This window comes from Adiantum capillus-veneris, chromosome 28 (genome assembly GCF_014529385.1).
Source record: "Adiantum capillus-veneris isolate H3 chromosome 28, ASM1452938v2, whole genome shotgun sequence".
Classification (NCBI taxonomy): Eukaryota; Viridiplantae; Streptophyta; class Polypodiopsida; order Polypodiales; family Pteridaceae; genus Adiantum; species Adiantum capillus-veneris.
Window position 1 is genome coordinate 116,535,786 of NC_140958.1, and position 18,079 is coordinate 116,553,864.

At 43.4% G+C, this 18,079-nt stretch overlaps 1 pseudogene; it reads left to right on the plus strand.

Annotated features, from left to right (window-relative positions):
* LOC147421153 (uncharacterized) overlaps positions 1-13,680 on the plus strand; it is a 56,889-nt pseudogene extending 43,209 nt beyond the window's left edge.
* The last annotated feature ends 4,399 nt before the right edge of the window (positions 13,681-18,079 follow it).

The window sequence follows — 18,079 nt, forward strand, 5'->3', positions numbered from 1 at the left end:
ATTGGGTGCTATTGGAGAGCGTCTTGGTTCTATAAAAGCACCAAATGTACTACCATAGCACATAAGGACATGCCCTCATTTTTGTATGTGCTATGGTAGCCCATTGGGTGCTTTTGGAGAGCGTCTTGCCTCTCCAAAAGCACCAATTTGGCTAACATAGCGCATAAGGACATGCCCACATGTTTGTATGCACTATGGTAGTGAATTGGGTGCTTTTGGAGAGTATCTTGGCTCTCCAAAGCATCAAATTTACTACCATAGCGCATACAGACATGCTCGCATGTTTGTTTGCACTATGGTAGTGCATTGGGTACTATTGGAGTGCATCTTGGCTCTCCAAAAGAACCCAATGCGCTACCATAGCCCATAAGGATAAGCCTCCATGTGTGTATGTGATGTAGTAGCGTATTGGGTGCTATTGGAGATCATTTTGCCTCTCCAAAATCACAAAATGCACATACAGACATGCTTGCATGTCTGTCTGCACTATGGTAGTGCATTGGGTACTATTGGAGTGCATCTTGGCTCCACAAAAGAACCCAATGTGCTACCATAGCGCATAAGGACATGCCCGCATGTGTGTATGTGCTGTCATAGCGTACTGGGTGCTATTGGAGATCGTTTTGGCTCTCCAAAATCACAAAATGTGCTACCATAGCACATACAAACATGCGAGCATGTTTGTATGCACTATGGTAGCGTATTGGTACTTTTTGGAGCAACAAGACGCTCTCCAAAAGCACTAAATATGCTAGCATAACGCATAAGGACATGCCCACATGTTTGTATACGCTATGGTAGCGCATTTGGTGATTCTAGAGTGTAGCTCCATATTTATGTCTCCCTATCATGCATGGCCCCAGACCCATGGTTTCGGGACATTTGTCCTCACATTACCTATATATATACACTTATGTTCATATATAAATAAATAAATAAATAAATATAGATATCGATAGGTGTATATCTAAAAGCTTATGTGTAGATTAGTAAGCAATCATGAAGTAGATGATAGTGTGAATTAGGAGTGGTAGAGAACAAGAGAAAAGCCAAAAGTATAACTTTTGAATTGCTGCTCTAATGAAGCTTTTGACCACTTTCTTGGCTTTGAAAGGGAGGCAAGATCCTAGTAGGTTTGTTCATAACACTTTCGACTTGCTCGTTTTCCTCTCGGAGTCTCCGGAATGTATTTGTTGCCTAAAAAAGTTCTTGGCAGGTTTGGTAATAACAATTTCGAGTTGCTCGCTTTCCTCTCGGAGTCTCCGAAATGTATTTGTTGCCTACAAAAGCAAGCAAGCTCGACTATGTGAGTTCAAGATCTAATATGCTCACTTACTTTTGTGCATCCTACTGAAAATAGCGGTTTTTCTCAGAAATGTTTGAAAACAGTAACCATTTTCCAAAAGAGAGAGAGATGCTGCTGTTCTACCAAGCTTCCATAGCTAGCTTCAGTTCGCAAGATAGGTCACTCTCACTTCACTGCTGTTTATTAATGCTTTATCTTTTTTTTTTCTTCCTTGCCATATAAATTATTTGCTTTTCCATAAATGAAATATTTACATGGCATAGCCCAAAATTTGGATAAATCAAAACCCCTCCCATTGCTAACTTGTCTAAAGAGCATATCCAATCCATAATCATGTTTAGAGACGCTGTCATTAATTCGCCCTTGTAACTTGTAACTTGCAATGGGGAGAGTCTCCCACTAACTATGATTTTTTAGCTAGATTTCTGTGAGTCAAGCTTCGCCATTTGATGTAATTAAATTCATTGTCTTTTTTGAAAAAAATTATTTTTGATTTTTCTTTTTAAGAGAAATGCTAGTTCCTTAATTTATGTTTTCTCTCTACTCCAAAGCAAAATATATTTTTAACCTTTTTGGCCTGCCAGTGACAAAGGCCTTAGTGTTCGTTTCCTCCCTTTACCTTAGGAATTTAATCTTCATATCTCAAGCATCATGATAACACTTTCTTATAGTAGAATTTAATATTCCTATATTATTTTTTTAATAAAATAACATTCTCTCTCTCTCTCTCTCTTTCTCTTTTTTTTTTAATGCTTTCTTACAATGGAATTTAATATTCCTATATTATTATTATTTTTCTTTCCATCTGCTTTTTTTGAAAAGTAAATTAAAAAATCATAGCTTTCTCTTCTCTTTCTCACACACATGGTGCAAATGATGTTTTATATATTAGTATCAATATTAATATTTATAACTAAAAATTATGCTTATTAAATATAAATTATATTTATCTATTGTTTTAGTAGGTGATACAATCTTTAAAAAAGAAAAGAAGAGGCGAATAAAGAGAGATGCTCCTGAGGAGGCGATTTTTAGTCGCGCGGAGAGAGAGAGCGAGTGCTACAGAAAGTATATGCCTGCTCGATGAAGCTTTCCTTTAGCCTTTGCCATAGCCAGCTACATTAGACGTACTTTCTGCCTGCGGTTCCAATGGCAGAAACTCTGAGTAAGACTAGTTTTCTTGCTACTGCTCTGCGAGGTCCAATAAGAATCTAGAATCTAGCTTGACGAGCTTCCAGCATCATCTCTTGGAGTCCATGGCAAGGCGGTGGGCAAAGCGAAAGGCTGTGCTGCGAGCAATTTTTTGTAAAAGAAACTAGGATATCCTGGAAAAACTGTCGACTGTTGCCCGAGTGGTTAAGTCATAGCGCACGGAGTCATTGCTACACCCGCGTGAGTTCGAGTTCAAATCCTTTTTATGAGGCAAGGGCAATACCTTCAATTATAATGGAAGGAATCGTAAGGAATCTCTATAGAAATGAATATAATAAAGGGAGAGCCAGTAGTATGTCCTTACGATTGGAAGCCATCTTTATTAACCTTTTCTTTTGGAGCAAAACCTAAACGCAAAAGCTCGTCCTATTAACCTTTTCTCTCTCTTGCCAAAGCCAAAACACGCAAACGCAGAAAGCCTCTTCTCGATCCCCATCATCCTGTGCGCTTCGTTTCTCTCTGTCCTCACAGTCCATTGATGCAAAGGACGCCAGTGCCTTGAAGGAGAAAGATCCAAACTTGAGCTTGCGGCTTACTTCAACAGAAGAGCTTTCTTCTAAGGCGTTGAGGGAGAACATGAGGCCTGGCTTTGCCTTCTCTGTCTGGCCTTCTCATACCGGCCAAACCAATAAGGTATTCAAGGAACTTATGAGCTTTAGAGATGACTATCTGCTATATTTTCATCTTCTTCAAACTTCTTTACTTCTTTTGTACAATGCTTGGGAGACTCTATTGGTTTTGTGCTTGCCATTCTTGACCATTGCCTGAGGAGACTTGCCCGCACTGATAAGAGCTTTGAAGTGATTTTTATAGGTCCTTATGCCAGGAAACCCTTTCAGTCAGACAAGACAGAGCACATAACCTATCTTATCTTGCTGAAATCTATCGGTTACTTTCAGGAAGGGGGGGATGATGATGGGCAGGCTGAGGCAAGTGCATTTCTAGCAAGATGTTTTTCTTTGCTTGAGGCAACAGAAGATAGCCTCATCAATCTTATGGAGAATCTTGGTGCTCAAGTGGAAGATCGTAGGGTATTTGCAAAATTCCTTCGCAATGACCTCCTTGTTTACTTTGCTGAATCATCAACACCACCACACGAAGAAGCAAAGGACAAGGATGACCGCAACTTGAGGTCACATCCTTTCACCATGTTGTTGTGTACACAATTTAAAACTCCCCTAGTACAACTATTTGAAATGAAGGAGAAGTTTCTTTAAGTTCACGATAAAATTTTTAAAGAAGATATCTTGGGGAATCTTGCACTTTTGCTTGCAGATTTGGAGAGCAAATTCAAGATGGCTTTATTGGCTTTATATTTGAGTGTCTTTCCTTGGAAGATCCGTTCTGAAAAGATGCATATATATAGATGCATGTCTCTAATGGTGTGCAAAGAATCTCATTATGTGTGAAGTTGAGGATTGAATCAATTTGTGGGAGTTCGGATGTTTGCTGAGGAGGTGTGAAGTACAATGCTACATCCTATTCGATTTTGAAATGTGAATTAGCTTGAGCTAATTTTGTCTTCAGATCTTTTGTATCGTAAGAATCTTAAGTAGTATTGATAATGTCATTTATGCGCAACACACTCTCTTGGTGAAGCTTAGTTTGGCTGCATGACTGCTTCTTGGGATTATTTCTGTGATGTTTTTGCCTGCACTGCTTTTCGTGGCTTCTTGGGCTCGGTAAAGCCTATTCACAATCTTCAACTTCTATTTGCTTGATGATTACTTCTTAGGGCTTCTTTCTGTGAATTTTTTGCCTGCATTGCTTATGTGGCTAAACAACACTGACCTGCATTTCATTCCCGTTTTACCTTTTGTGCTATGGTGCTTGTAGCAAATATAGTTCGAATGCTGCGAAAATCAGCGTGCTCATGGTCTTATAAAGTGCTGATGGTCCTCTGAATTAGTTATACTTGACGTATAGGGTTTCTAAACTTGATGATCAGGTGCAAGCGATGTCGGCTGCTGCGACCTCTGGGAGTTTGCGTTCTTTGCAAACAAGATTTTTGCAGTATTCCGATGTGATGTGTGATGAGTGGTCTTCTCCTATCCTCTAAAATAGGATTTCAATCATTGATCAGAGCTAGTAATGAATTTTTCACTGTAATACTCATGGATTACAATGGCTAATTTCCGTGGGAGGTTGGCGGTCCCTACTACACCCAACTGCACCTAGCAAGGTATGCATTGCCTCCTTGCAAAAGATCATGATGTTGAATACTATTAGGGGAAAACATTGTGCCTTTCCCATACGGTAACTTCTTGTGGAAACTGCTCACTATGATAAAAAGAGGCACCATTGGTTAGTTTTGGGCAACATCAATCCTGTGCATCGATGCATATATTCTTTACTGTTGTTACAAGCCTATGTACACCTGTTTTTCTATTATTCTACAATGGCGTTTACTACAAGGTCGATGCTGATTTCACGCATGGTGGTTTGCATTGCGCAGCGATAGGGAGCTTAACAATTTTTTAAATCTGTGAAGCATGTTTATGATCTTGTAGCCTCACATAATACCTCCATATCTGCAAATATATTGGTCCTATAGCGAAGTCAAATGCTAGGCCTGTATTTGGGTCATCATAGATGTGTCAGTTTGTGCGTTGGTGCTCGATGTCTTTAAGAATGTCCAGACATGCTCTGAATAGTCGCATGAATTTGCATATCATCTGACATGTAAGTCTGGGACATCTTTAAATTTCTCTTCATCCAGGTTTCTAGGAACCTAACATGAGAAAGTGGAGTCTCCTCTGATGGCGAGGGCAATGCCAGGTAGTTAAGACCTTCGGATTTCTTGCACTGACCCTCCCTTGCGTATCTTCTCTTCACCGGGTAAAAAGACGGATCAATCTGTAGTCCTTGTGGTGCCTGGGCGTATTCTCTGATGGTTCTATATTTTTCTATGAAAGGCTTTCTCCACTCAGGCTGGTTGCCTGCCATCTGTCTGCATCCAACTTTTCATGGCCACCAAGTGTAGATTTGTCCTTGTGTCAGCGGGGGAAATCAGCGGTCATGTCTCTTACTTTAGCCTTGAGCATATAGATGGGTAATTCTGTAGTTGGCTTGTAATTCGCTACTGGCCAAAATCTTCTAGCTAAGTAGACCACAACCTTCTCATGTTCATAGTGATCATCATTCCTCTTCCTTATCATTTCCTCATTGTACCAGCTGGCAGTAGAGGGTTGTGTGAGTTCCACAATCCTGTCCGTAGAGTTCTAAATCTTTTGAGAGGGATAGTCTCTGTTGTTCGCGTTTCCTTCTGGCGTGTGGCTATATTCACATCTTTGACCATGGACTTGGTCTCGGAGCTCTTTCTTTTCAGTTGCAAAAGTAATCTTCTGCTCTCTCAATAAAGCTGCGGCATCTGCATAAAGCATTTCATCCACTTTCGCATTGGCGTAGTAGATTGCTCTCTCTTTTTTCCCTCTCATAAGCCTCTTTCCATCGATCTTTGCATTCTCCGTCTTTCTTGATGACCATCTACTGCTCCACTAAAGTGGCCATGGCTTCATCTTGGAAGATAGCATTCCCTATTTACTGAATTGCTGCCACATTACATCATATCGGGGTTCTGAGGTGGTAATTTAATTGTTGGTCAAAGTATCACCTCTTTTACTCTTGTGAATTGAACCTTTGCATAAATTTTGCGGTTGCCTTTGATCTTCTCTTGTAGTACATAGTTTCATCCCATCTTTGTTCCTTTTGGCATTCCTTTCTGCCTGATCTTGAGCTTTTGGAGCTGGAGGAGTAACTGGGATGACACAAGAGGAGGTACCTCTGTTGGGGTAAAGCCCTATGTGGCCGGTTAGGCCAGGTGCCCGCCCACTATACTTATTCATTATGTACATAATAGAATAAGGGGGCTCACATGTAGAGAGTGAGTTTTAGCCCCTGCAAACACAAGGTCTCTTCTCCTCTCTCGTCCATCGTTGTACACACTCACACACGCTCCCTCTCGTGCACTTCAATTGGTATCAGAGCTCAGGGATTGGGAGTACCGTTGGAGCTCAGCGGGGAGGCAAGCGGAGAAGCAGCAAAAACTGCAGCACGTTTTTGCAGATTTGTTTTGGCCTACCAAAATGTCTTTATTCAAGCCGATTTTCGCATCTTGAAACGATTTTTTGTCCTCTTCAACTTTGCAGAAGAAAGTTCTCTCAAAATATTTACCAATTTTGAGATACGTCACTCAGACTGCCTGCACGTCTAGGGTACACAGGTGCAGATTTTTACAGGTCTGTTTCGACATGTAAAAACAACACATTTCAGGTCCATTCCTGCGAAGCTCAATCGTTTTCGCGTGGTCTACAACTTTGCAGAAGGAAGTTTCTGCAAATTCTGAGCGGTTTGGAAGATTTGGGTTGACAGGCTACAGGGTATTCGAAAAATTGAAGATTATGTATGCATATTGTGGTGATTTGCTACATTCAGAGAGCTTGGATTGAGCTTTTGTCATTCTCTTGTTTTGTACATTGATGTTTTGCTCTCAGTGAAGAGAGTGTTGGTTGATATTTTCAACACATTTATGCGCACACATTGAGAATAGATTGTGGATGTATGCATTCTTGTGGACTCTCAGGTTTGAGAGTGGTTTCATCACAGGTTATGTGCATTGACTTATGCGATTGAGCAGATTTCGAAAAGTGTGGTGCACGGATTTGTAGAGATATTTGCAAGCATTTATAGCATGATTGTGAGCTGAATTTTCATTTGATTTGGATGCTCTTTGATACACATTTGGTACATGCTTGATACTCGTTTACAATGCCATGTGGATGCACATGATGTGCACTTTGCGACGGATGGTATTCTTCGCCTTGCAATGGCATATGTGGGTTGATTTTCAGCTATTTTGAGCATCAATTTGTGTCATAATTTGGTTGGTTTGCATCCAAGTTTATGCTAGTATGTGCTTCGCTTCTAGAGTGCGGTTGATGCACTTTGTGTTTCGGATTACAAGATTGTTTTCCAAGTTTAAGGAGTTGAGACTTTGGGGTAGCTCATGTATGCTTGAGTGCGGATTTTGCACATGATTTGCTCATGGTTTTGAGCATGTTTATGGCATGTGTGGTTATTATGGTTAGATAGCCAAATACTGTGGAAACTCTGCCGGATTTTTCTTGCGAGTTTATTTGTTTATGCGTATGGTTTGCAATCGTGTTTTGATTACATTTAGCACTCAGTGGTTGCTTTTCCATAGTGTTTTGGCATCGCATTGTGAGAGTGTTTGCTCACCGGATTATGTCATTTGACATACATGTGGTAATCTCTTCAGGAGGGAGATTGTTGATGATAGTTTCATCGATTACCACATAGTGCTCTTGGATTAGAGCGGGTGTTTTGGCTTTATTTGAACGGTTTTGCTCACTTGTTTCGTTACATTGATCGCCATATTTGCTGATACTTCTCTAAGACAGCTTATGCCAGCTTATGTTGTATTTTGATAGTACTTGGTGTATGAGTTAGCCAGGCTTTGGCTATTGTCAGTTGATCGATTTGTGCTTGGTCTTGTCACAGGTTATCGCCATGGATTTGGCATGTACATCATTGTCAGGGTTTATGTTTTTCCATACAAAGTTTGATGGTTCAAACTTAGAGCATTGGAAAGCAGGTATGCATGATGCATTGAATCAGTTGGGCCAAGTGTTGCCACTACAGGGCATGGATGCTAGGTCAGAGTCAATGACTGACGATGAGTGGGAGGACTTGGATGAGCTTGTACGTTCGACGATCATGTTACACCTTGGTGAGTCTATCTATCGCATTGGTTTGGATGCATGTACAACTAGAGAGTTATGGCAAAGATTGTGCAATGCTTTTGGCACAAATGAGTCTAGAAAGATGCCTACAGTCAAAGGACGATCTTGCAGACAGAGATGTTGTGTGTTGGCATTGTGGTCATACAGGGCATGTACGTAGGCGTTGTTTTCGACGGATGAGACAGCGCAGGAGACAACACAAGAGGGATGCTATCACTTTGGATGATGTGGGAGCAGATGTAGCGTATGTGGCTACACATGACGGAGATGTCGACTTTGCTTCCATGTTTACTCTTGAGTTTCTTATGTCGGTTTTTGACGACACATTACCTTCGCATTGGATACTAGATGTGAGTGCTAGGTTTTACGTCACGCCAAGTCGTGAGTGGTTCAGCACATATGCTAGTGGTATGCTTGGACGTGTGTGTCTAGTTGATGGTTCAGTGCATGACATAGTTGGTGCAGGAGATGTCAGACTATCATTGTTGAGTGGTGCATCATACGTGTTGCGAGATGTACGCCATGTGCCAGGTTTGACGCAGAGTTTGATCTTTGTGAGTCACTTACGAGATAGTGGATGCCAGGTAGTGTTGGATGAGTACAGTTTCAAATTGCATCGTGGACAACTAGTTATAGCTAGAGGTGCTAGTGTTGGCACGATTCATGCGATGCGAGTACGTCATGTGCGAGACGACATAGTTTTCGTGAGTATGCAACCATGCAGAGAGATGAGGCATGTCTCCTTTGTGGATAGGTTGCATGATGCTCCAGTTTGTGAGCATGTTGAGCCAGTTGTGCAAACAATTGTGCAACAAGGCATGTCATTCGTGGATACAATGATGGATATGGATGACTTGAGTGCCAAGGATTCAGCCGTGATTCAATCATTCATGGATATGCTTAGGCCAGAGGTTGATGTATGTGAGTTAGAGCTAGACATTGCTCTTGCCACACATGATTCAAGACAGACAGATGCTCTTGGTGCGCATGTGACATGCGATGGACATGAGGATGGATTCCAAGGATCGGAGTTCGGGTGTCAAGGTGATTTCCATGAGCGGAGTTTTGAGCCAGATTTGACTGAGATGGTCAGATTGGCAGATATTGCTAGGATTGCATCAGCATTCGGGAGTCTCATGTACGAGATACTCATCTCGCGACCCGACATTGCATTTGTAGTGGGAGCAGTTAGCCGTGGAGTGACTGACGTTGGCCTTGAGCATAGGGGTACTTTGCAGCGTATGGTGAGATACCTGCAGGATGTGTGCGGCTTTGGTGAGGAGTATGGTGTCGACCACTCTATACTTCCTCTACGATTAGAGCAGGATGCACACAGATTCAGTGAGCTAGTGGGCGTTGGTTGAGGTCATACTTGTGATGGCCTTGTACAGGTTTTGTACGGTTTTCTTTTCTCTCTCACGGCCACATTGGCCTTTACGTGGGAGGTTGTTGGGGTAAAGTCCCATGTGGTTGGTTAGGCCAGTTGCCCGTCCGCTATACTTATTCATTATGTACATAATAGAATAAGGGGGCTCACATGTAGAGAGTGAGTTTTAGCCCCTGCAAACACAATGTCTCCTCTTCTCCTCTCTCGTCCATCGCTGCACACACTCACACACGCTCCCCATCATGCACTTCAACCTCTACTTCATGAATGGGCTCTTTTCCTGGCTTATGTGCTCGGGGAGCTTCTAAAAGTTTCTGTTGGTTGCGAAGGCCCCATCTGTCTGTAAATATTGGCCTTGGCGGCAAGATCATCATACCTATGTTTGGTCCTTGGCTCTGCATACCATTTGTTAGCTTCAGCTTCTTCATCATCCTCTTTATCTTCTTCTTCTTTATCAAAAACCTTGTCCATGTGGGCTTTCTCTCGCTGTTCCCAGTAAACAGGCATCTCTTTCAGCTTTTCTGGGTCCATTATATCCTTATTGTCATTAGATCCTGATCCTTCAGATGGATTATCATCATGATGCCTGTCAGACTCATCAGAACCTGCTAGTGGAGTTGGATCTCTTGGCAGGCCACTTGGGCGTGTACCATTCCCCGTTCCATTACCTGGTTGCTCTTCTGATTGCATCTGACCTCTCATCCTTTTCTTTGGAGTAGTAGATCCGGATCTTCTTCTCTTGTTCTTTTTCTTGTCCTCAGCTTGTGCTTCAAATGCTTTCTTGTAAGGCCTGTTTGTGGTCTCAATAACGTCGAGTACTGGGATGGGCTTGGGTAGATGGTCTAGAGCATCTAAAGCATGGTATGCTATCCGCGTGAGCATCAATGAACCACCCAGGAACTGTTCTTCCTTCTTCCTCTTATCTTTGCTTTCCTGTCTAATGCGCTTGCTTAAGGAGACCACCTTTATACTCTGAAGTAGGTACTTGGCCAAGTTGTATCTCAGTAGCTCATCCATTTCGTGAGCTTGAGCGTAGAAATCCACCACCTGGAGGTCCACGGCCTCGTGAACCTATGAGCATAGGCCGAATTGAAGTGCAATTGTAAGCCGGCTTGATCTCTGAGTACCTTATGCGTTGAAAGGTTGGCCTTTGCAATGTAAAAATAGTTCTTTAGTGAGCGCTTTAGCTATAAATTTTATATCTCCTCCTCCAAGGTTAAGCGCTTAAAAAATCAGGGTACCAGGTATTAGTACTTGTTTAGGATGCCTGTCAAAAACTGTTAGGAGGCATGTGACTGAAGTTCCAAGGCCCTTTGTAAGTCCACGCCCCACGGTGGCGTGTTCTCTCGAACAGAGTTACGGTACGGTGTGCAGGTCCCTTGTGTGTGGTTGATTAGTCGGGATAAGAGCAAGCACCTCTTGGTTGTCTGCATTTTAGCTCCCGCAGCTTTCTATACTGTGTCCTCCACCCATGTTTTCGCAGTGTAGTGGACACTCATACAATGTCAGATTGATGCGAGAGTCTTTAATGTCCTGCTGTGATGGCCGGAAAGACCTGCGTTTGTGAGCTCTCTGCGTGCCCTTTTCTCTGTGAGGTTTTTAGGTGAATACCCATTCTAACCCGTTTTTGTGGAATTGTTGTTGAACACTTCTGTGAGAATGGGAGAGAATTCCATTCTCACAGATGAGTAAGTTGAACACATGTTTTTTTTCATGAAAAAAAAATCATGATAATGCTGAAGAAAAATGTGATGTTGATGTCGAAGAAACGGCTGCATCTGCTGTATGTCTCATTTCAAAGTTCCTTCTTCCTAGGAGCTGCAAAACTCGTCTCCTTAATTGTAACAGCTTATATTTTTTCTGTGTTTGTTTGAACAGGCCGATCACACCATCAAGGCAGATTCTTGTACATAAAGATAAGCTATTTACAGCATACAAGAGCTACACAAGTAGTAAGGTACTTAACCTTACATACAGTATAGCTTTACGTACAAGAATGGGTAAATAGATACAGATAAATCACAGAAAACCTTCAGAAAAGCCTTGAGACTTTTGTAATGTTACTTTCGAGCTCAGCTGCAGCTATGCAGAAATCATATACAAAATATGAATGATAATACAAATATACAAGCTTGTTCACCAAAACTGTCGATAATGTCAAAAGTATTGTGCAACTTCAACAATGCCCATACTTACTAGCTCAGCTGCAGCTATTCAGCTGCAGCTATGCAGAAATTATATACAAAATATGAATGATAATACAAATATACAAGCTTGTTCACCAAAACTGTCGATCAAAGTATTTTGCAACTTCAACAATGTCCATGCTTTCTACTTGAGGGTGTAATTTTTCTTCCTTCCAGTTTTAATGACTCTAGAGGCAATTGTTATTAAGAAAGTAAGTAGGGAATGGGGCCAACCTTCTCTGTAGCACTTGCAAAACAAGCTTTTACAGAGGATTAATTTAAGTTGAAGAGTCAAAAAGAAGCTGATCAGAGATATCAGTTTACGAAAACATTTTTGATGGCAGAAAAAAAGTTTTACTTTCTATTTCTGTGATGGCTGGTTCATATTTTGTATATTCACATAATTTTTAAATGTATTTTAATCTCATTGGTTTAAATGCTTCCTTCTATGAGCTGTTTTTTATTTAATATTTAAGTGGAGACGCGAGAGAGAGAAATGAAATGTTATATTTGACGTCTTCAAAAGGCCAAAATGACCTATGAGACCAAACTAGTACAATCCTGGTGAATCTGATACAGTGTGCGTGTGAAAAATAAGATGAAATGAAATGAAACACACTAGGGAGTATAAGGCTATTGTCCTGAGTCTAAGCAGCTCAGTGCTGTGTTTCACTACAAAGTGTGTGTGGGTCACAGATACAGTGGGTAGTGAAACTCAGTGTAGAGAGAGAGAGAGAGAGAGAAGGCAGCATATAATTGCAAGAGAGAGACCGAGAAATTATGCAGCCAAAAACAGACTAGACAGAGAGATTGTTGTGTACATGTGTGCGGGTGCGACACGTGTGTGTGTGTGTGTGTGTGTGTGTGTGTGTGTGTGTGAGAGAGAGAGAGAGAGAGAGAGAGAGAGAGAGAGAGAGAGAGAGAGAGAGAGAGAGAGAGAGAGAGAGAGAGAGAGAGAGAGAGAGAGAGAGAGAGAGAGAGAGAGAGAGAGAGAGAGATTCCACGTTTTACAGTAACGGTGGCTTTTTCGGGGATACCTCTTCAGTTCCGCCACCTTATATCCACAGTGGCCACCAGGATGGGCACAGTGGTCCTTGGCTCTTTGGTCACTGGAGTTGGCACCCCCAGGATACAGGTGTGGGCTCTTGTTGCTATAGTGTTTCCAGATGTGGCAGAGTTCCTTTGGCGAGAATCCTCTTTTCGGCAGCGAGTATCCGTCTCGGGCCACCTTGACCAGTGTTTGTGGTGTCCGTCCTTCAGTCACCACGTAAGAGATTGTCCTCGTCCTGCTCGGCACCCCAGACCCCAGGGTCGGGCACAGCGTCAGGGTCGTCCTCAGCAGCAGCAGCCTCAGCCTCCTCAGCAGCAGCCGCACCAGCCACCACAGCCGCGAGCTCCTCAGCAGCCGCGAGTTGCCCCCCCTCGGACACAGGGGAGTGGCACCCTGTTGACCGTCGGCATCGTTTCTGTGGTCCTCACATCCAGGACCCCTTGTCTTCTTCTAGAGTTCCGAGACAGCAGCAGCTTCCACGTCCTCCTCCTCTTTCCCGAGTATTGGAGGAGGAGGGCTCTCAGGAGGATCTGTCTTTCCCTAGTGCCTGCTTCTCCACTGGAGGGTCACGGCTCTGCTCCACCTCTGGGACCTCCTTTGCCTCTTCCTTTTGCTAGTTTTGGGGCTATGGACACAGAGTTTCCAGAGCTCCCCCACCCCCCCCCCCCCCCCCCCCCCTCCCCGACTTCCAGGGCACTGGTCTTAGCATCGCCACTAGGGCAGGCTCCCCTAGTGGGTCCACATGTCTCAGTTATTCATGGATTGTGCTCCACTAGCTCGGAGATTTGACGTGGCACTGGGTCTCTTGAGATACGTGTTTACATTGCTTGTTAGCAGTGTCTGGTTGTGCCTCAGAAAGGAAAGACTCCCTTTCTCTCTTTCTTCCTACCTTTCACTGGGCAGGAGGACTGGTTGGAGGACTTGGTTCTTTCCTTCACTTGTACTCAGATCCAGCAGCACCTCACTTCTTGGCATCCTGCGTTGGCTGGTAGTTATTCCTTCTCCCAGATTACCTATTGCTTTGGCAAGGTGAAATGGGAGAATGGTCTTTGCAGATTTGTCTTACCCGTTCTCTTTACTTTTGCATAGACTACTCCGTGGTCTATCAAGAGGATATCCAAGGCTCTTAGCTACCCTGTGGCTTAAGCTACCCTGTGGCTTACACGACGAGATAGTTTTGTTGCGCTCATGATTTTAGGCCTGGTGGGGACATTCTCATGCTTCCTCTTGACGCAGGGAGGTTTGATCCACCGGTCTCTCGCCTTGAGGAAAAGCGCCAACGCAGCCAGCGCCATGACTATGTATTGGTCCTTGTGGTTTGACAGAGATGTATACTAGTGTGGTTTTTTATTGGTTTCATGGATTTGCACATTGTTACTTGGAATACCAATGGGTTGCATACTGCAAGGAAGTTTTTATTGCGACAAGATTTGCACAGATATGTGGTGGATGAGATAGATGTTTTATTTGTGCAAGAGCCCAAACTCTCCCTGGCAGATACTCAGTCTTGTGGGAGGATTCTTCCAGGCTCTTCGCACACTTTTAGGGAGCCTGCCATGTGAGTGATATCTCGCAGTGGGGGTGTTGCTATTTCTATTGGTCCACGTTGGGTCTCATGCATTAGAGACCGCGGGACTTTGGTTGATGGCCGTTGTATGTGGGTATCGATGCAGATTCAGGAACAGTTGGTTGGCTTTCTTTGTATTTATGTGCCTACAAATGCTCGGTTGAGAGCTGGTTTTTGGTAGGAGATTGTGAATGTTTTGCCGATTGTGTACTCTTGGATAGTAGGTGGGGATTTCAATAACTTGAAAGGTCCCTCTGACTATCGCACTGACATTCCTCCTCACCTGCCTGAGATGTGCTACAGTTGAGATTGATGCTTTGGATAGTTTTCTATTTCCACTGCGCATTTCGGATGCTTGGCATGAGCAGTCTTTTATGCACACTACGTGCACCTAGCGTCCCAGATCAGCCCAAAACACTACAGTACCCCTCAGCGTTTTTCAGCCAAAACGTTGCAGTACCCCCTTAGTGTTTTTCAGCCAAAATGCAACAGATAAAAACAGCGTTTTCTCAACAACTAAGACACTGTTTTCACAGCAGTTCAAAACAGCCATTTTCAGCGTCAAATACGACAGCAGATTCAACTTAGCTGAATGCAGATATCCCCCATTTTCAGCCATAGAATACGCAGCCAAAACAGTCATTTTCAGCCATCGAAACAGTCCCGAAATTCAGCAGATAGAAGACCACATATTTTAGCCCTAAAGTCGTCATCACCGTTGTCGTCACCAACATAGTCCCAGATTGCATCAGTCCATTGCATCGTCATTGTACCACTTTGTGCAATCAAAAGTAGACCACTCTCGTCGACGAGAGTGGGGCCTTCGGAGGAGGGTTTTACAATGTCTCTGGTGTCGTATCTCTCGTCTCTCTCTATCTCTCAGTCTCATACACTTGCACGGACAGTGTCCATTCACTTTGTTTGTGATCATAGCACTTTCCATTAAGAACGGAAGGCTCTCCCTTCCATAAGAGCTAAAAGGAACCTTGAGCACAGTTCAGAGCACTCATCTTGAGAAAAGCGCAAACAATCATTCCGTTGCATCTAACATTGGTATCATTGAATTACCATTCTTACTGTTCTTACCATTCTGTGTGTTCTGAGAATTCTGAGAGGTACTTGTGGAAGTCTTGTTCTCCTTAGGCTTTCCCTTCTTGTGCTTCATCTCCTGTGTGAGAGCAATCGCTACCGCCTTGTTGAGATCGATTGAATCGAGAACCTCGACATTGTACTTGATATACTCGTCCAATCCACAGAGAAAAGCCTCTTTGCGTTCATCATCCGATTTTCGTAATTGAGTGCCTACTTGTAAAACACGATTAGAAAAAGAAATGACTGACATACCATTTTTCTTGAGAGAGCGCCAATCGTCCTTCAATCGTGCGAGGTATTGAGGTGGCATAAACCGCGCCTTGAGCTTGTCTTGGAAATCAGCCCAATTGAAGGAAAGGGGCGTGAATCCGTTGGCTTCCTCTAGGTGCGCGGCTAGCTGTGCCTCTTGCCATGAGTGGTACCAATTAATGGCATCACGGGCAAGGTACATAGCTGCCGTCAAAACTTTGCTAGTTCCTGTCTTCTTAGTTGTCGCAAAATAAACATTAAATTGATGCAACCAAGAATGGATAACCGTAGCATCCATCTTATCGTCATACTTACTGAAAGTCATCTTCTCTGTGTTGGAATCTACATCGTGGCTTGCACCACTTGAGGAACTCCAACGATCTTTGGGTTGTTCGATTTTCGAGGCAAGCGTTTGTCGAAGCAGTTCTTGAATGCGTAGCTCTCTTTGAACTTCACGCTCGGTCTCCAATGCCAATCTTTGAGCCGCCTCGTCCGTCTTTCTTTGTTGTTTTCGTTCTTTGCTTGCGTCGTGCTCACGTTCTAAAGCAAGGCGATTGTCTTCTTGTTGTGCGGCAAGTCTTGCGTTTCTTTCGTCGCGGTCACTGTCGTCAGCAAGGCGATTTGCTTCTTGTCTATCCATAGGGTTTGGTACACTTGGTGGTGTACATGGCGAAGGGGGAGGGTTGAAAAAATCTCCTGGTGGGGAAAAGTCTTTGTCGCCTCTCTTATGCTCATCACCTGTATGCAAAGTATCCATTCCGCTTCAGGTTACGACCATGCACTAGGATCTTTGGTTCTTAAGTTCACGAGGAACTTGGTTCTTGAGGGTCTTGAGGTTTTCTTTGGCTTGCAAATCGCGTTAGAGAAGGATCTTCTCTTCACCCGAGTTCTACTCTTTTCCGCGGGCGCACCCCTTGGCGGCCTTGCGCTCACACCAAGGTTGCTTTTTTCCACCTCACGCCGATTGGCCGGCCGTTAAGTGCACGATCCGCTCTTAATGAGTGGAAAGGGACACAAGGGGAGACTGGACAAGCCCTTCTTTCTTGGGATTCCTATCATTCTTCAACAAAACACGATTAGGAATCGACACGCCCAAGCAAACTTGGGTTCGTGCAATCGCAACAAGCAAAAAAACATTCTTGTGGTCCTTGTAGTTCTTTCCTTGAGTAATACAGAACAGTGCCAAAGCTCCGATACCAATGTAGGGTGCAACGGAATGAATGTTGTATTTTCTCAAGATGAGAAAATATGGATCACTCATCTTGAGAAAATGCAACATTCATTCTGCTGCACCTTACATAGAGAGAGAAGAGAGATACGACACCAGAGATGTTGTAAAAGCCTCCTCCGAAGGCCCCACTCTCGTCGACGAGAGTGGTCTACTTATGATTTCACAATCTGGTACAAATGGAATGCATGAAACTGATGCAAGTCTAGGCTCTATATCGGTGATGACGAAGTCGACCTAAGGGCTGAAATCTGCAATCTTGCTACTGCTGTCCAAAAACGTTATGGGTTGAAATCTGCGACTGAGCCAAAAACGTTGATTTTGGGACTGTTTGTGTAGTTCCTTGACACTGAAAATCTGCAGTTCAATGGCTGAAAACTGAGGTCTTTCTGGGGTTGAATCTGCTACTTCTTCATGGGTTGAATCTGCTATTGTTCTAGGGTTGTATTGCAGATTTTCCATGCTGAAAAACGCTGCTTATGCAGGTCAAAAACGCTAGTTGGATGGTTTTCCAAAAACGCTAGCTTGCTGGCTGAAACTTCTTGCGATCCCTGCTGATGCAAAACGCTAGGCAAGGGGGTACTAATGCGGTGATGGTGATGCAAAACGCTCGTGTATGTTCTTGCTGGCGATGGGTAGATCTTGAAAACGCTAGAGGATGGCTGATGCAGAAAACGCTAGCATGGGGGTTCTTGCTTGGAGGGGAAACCGCCAAGGTTCTGTTGAGAAGTTGCCTGCTGAGCTTGGCTCCTGTTGCCTCTTCTGCCAAATAGTGCTAGCTTTGGTTTGCTTATATAACTTCTTACTCAATTTGCCCTACCTACTTTCCAACAAAAGTCACTTAAAACTAATAAGTGAAAAATGTCAAAAATAGGGAAAATAGGCTAAATGCACTGGAAAATACCCCTGATGGAATTTGATGAATTTTGATGGGAATGCTTATGATCATGCTGTGTGCAACAAGAGGATATGCATCTACACTAAGTGACCGGGCATGCACGGTCTACGAATAGACTCACAAAAGTGCCAGATCACTTCT